Below are 3447 nucleotides of genomic sequence, written 5' to 3' on the forward strand. Positions count from 1 at the left end.
TATAACACAAGCGAAAGAAAATAAACAAGATTAATCACATTCACAAAATAAAAATATGGAATGTCTAATATCCTAAGAACAAATAAGATTACATTTTTGTGTAAAGGACTGGAAAGTGTAAAGTAAAATTCGATTTCGTTGACGAGTAAAGAATTAAGTAACCCAAGGGATGGCTTTGTCGAGGACAATTATTTTTTACCAGAGATTACTTATTATATAAATTGATATATTATTTATAGCCCATAATCCCTGGAACGTTTGCTCGTTAGTATCAGTCTCTCCTTTATGCTCTCTATTTTACGCTGGCTTTAAACGGTTCAGTTGTTTTTATTGGGAGTATATATGCATATGTGTGTTTGAAATTTTCTATTTTTCATCATAGGCCTTTTATACATATCTATGTATGTATATATATACTTATATGTGCATGCATGTATATTTATATATAAAAATATAAATAAAAAAAGATATATATGCAGTGTATATATATATATATATATGTATGTATGTATGGATGTATGTATATATATATATATATATATATATATATATATATATATATATATATATTCATTCATTTACTCTTCTTACAATTTTCAATGCTGTACAGAAATTCCTTGATTGCGGTCAGGGAGTTCGGACAGTTTGAAGTAAGGGAATCTTTTCTTTGCAATATAACTGATTTTTTAAGATATTGCATAGAGTAGTTGTTGATGGGCACCATAGTGATTATGGGAATGTGATATCTGGTGTTCCTCTGGATAATGTTCTTGGCCCATTACTTTTCATACTATATATAATAGACATGTGGTTTGACCTAGAAAACAAGCTCTTTGTATATGTAGATGATGCTGCTCTCTCTCTGCTTCAATTCCATCTCCTGAAAGTAGATCTGGGGATGCTGAATCCCTTGATAAAGTTCTAGCTAAAATCAGTGTATGGTGCAAATTATGAGGCATGAAATTAAACCCTAAAAAAATTCAAAGTATGATTTATATGTACCTTGAGGACAATGGCTCATCCAGATTTCTGCAATGATAAATTGTCTTTAACTAAACACAACTTTAAAATTTTGGGTGTGATTCTTGATTGCAAATTTTCTTTTGAGAAACCTATTTGGTGTTTTTCTTTTTCATTTGAAAAAAAAGAAAAAAAAGAAAAAAATTGGTTTGTTGAGAAAGTCTTGTAAGATTTTCGGTTGTCAATCTATTCTTAAGAAATATTTTAATTCTTTCTTTCTACCTTGCATCGAGTGTCGTAAGCTGCTGAATCTCATCTTAACTTCTTGGACAAAAACTTGCGGTTTATTAGATTTCTTATTCCTAATTTTAATATTAATCTGTGGCACCGTTGCTCAACTGGTTCATTATGCATGTTGTATAAGAATTTTCATGATTCTGACCATCCTTTGTATTCAAATAATCCCACACTGTCTCATCTTGTACGCAGTACTAGGTATGCAATTATAGGGTACCTGACACTTGCACGCATTCGTGGCACGCACTGGCACGCATTGTTGCACGAACTCGCGTGAACGAGCCGTGAAAATGTCGTGAACAGTGCGGGAACTCGCGTGCCAGAGCGTACCAATGCGTGCCATGCGCGCCCAGAACTTTGAAATGTTTAAAGTTTGTGGCACGCATTGGCACGCACTAAATGGCCGTGAAATAGTCGTGAACGATGCGCCAACTGGAGTGAACTGGAGTGAACAGTGCGGGAACTGGCGTGAACTGGAGTGAACGATGCGGGAAGTCGCGTGAACTTTATAATGAAGAGAAACAAAAAGGAAATGAAAAAATTAATGAAAAGGAAAGAAAAATAAACCTAATAAATTTTTATATTTGCTGTTTTAATGTGAAAAAAAAATGATATCTTATTTCAAACTATTTCTATAACTTTATAATGAAGAGAAACAAAAAGGAAACGAAAAAATTAATGAAAAGGAAAGAAAAATAAACCTAATAAATTTTTATATTTGCTGTTTTAATGTGAAAAAAATTATATCTTATTTCAAACTATTTCTATAACTTTATCATGAAGAGAAACAAAAAGGAAACGAAAAAAATTAATGAAAAGGAAAGAAAAATAAACCTAATAAATTTTTATATTTGCTGTTTTAATGTGAAAAAAAATTATATCTTATTTCAAACTATTTTTATAACTTTATAATGAAGAGAAACAAAAAGGAAACGAAAAAATTAATGAAAAGGAAAGAAAAATAAACCTAATAAATTTTATATTTGCTGTTTGAATGTAAAAATAAAATGATGTCTTATTTCAAACTATTTCTATAACTTTATAATGAAGAGAAACAAAAAGGAAACGAAAAAAATTAATGAAAAGGATAGAAAAATATAAACCTAATAATTGTTTATATTTGCTGTTTGAATGTAAAAATAAAATGATGTCTTATTTCATGCACACAATTATTTTCCTCTATTACCAATCAAGAGCCAAAACTTTTGTTTTAAATAAAAATGAACTGAAAAATAAATCCAAGAAATTTTTAAGTTTGCTATTTGAATGTAAAAATAAAATGATGTTTTATTTCATCAACATACTTATTCTTCTTTATTACCTTAAAATGAAGAGCAAAACAAATTTTTTCTGTTTGCTGTCTTAATGTAAAAATAAAATGATTTCTTATTTCAACACACTTTTTTCTCTATCCTTAAAATCAACAGCCTAAAAACCTTTCATGTTTGCTGCTTTTAATGTTAGAATAAAATGCTTTCTTAATACTTGTACATATTTTATGTCTGCTATTTATATGTAAATCAAGTGCTTTCTTATTGAAACAAAAATAAAGGGAAACAAAAAATACAAACGAAAAAGATACGTTTCTTCTCCTCAATGCAATGGTGTCTCTGACAGAAAGCATTGTTGTCTCTTCCGAAGCCAATCCAAGAATGTCCTCAGGTTGGAGAAGCCCCGTTTTTATATGGAGTGGCCAATTCGTGAACTGGCGTGAACGATGCGGAAACGATGCGGAATGATGAGTGAACTCGCGTGAACGTGTCGTGAACTTCTCGTGAACTACGCGTGCCAATTCGTGCCATCGCGTGAACGTCGCGTGAACGATGCGCGAACTGGAGTGAACTGGTCGTGAACAGTGCGGGAAAAACACCAGTGCGTGCCACAAAGTGGCACGCACTGGCGCACATCAATGCGTGCCAGTGCGTGGCAAAAATGCGCGCAAGTGTCAGGCAGGCTTAACTCTAAAGTATTGCCTTCATCACAAGGCTCAACACTACACAGTGTTCTAGAAGTCTTATCAGATTGTGAAATGATCTTCAAACTTGCAGCAATTTTTTTAATGTTGAACTGAAAACTTGCAGTGAATGTTTTTATGTTAAACAGGCTGACATGAGTCTCTCTTCATAGTTTATATATGACAGATCTATTTTAACGTTGTTACTGATCTTGAGATATTTTATACTTTTCAAT

The sequence above is a fragment of the Palaemon carinicauda genome, chromosome 14 (assembly GCF_036898095.1).
Source record: "Palaemon carinicauda isolate YSFRI2023 chromosome 14, ASM3689809v2, whole genome shotgun sequence".
NCBI classification, from domain to species: domain Eukaryota; kingdom Metazoa; phylum Arthropoda; class Malacostraca; order Decapoda; family Palaemonidae; genus Palaemon; species Palaemon carinicauda.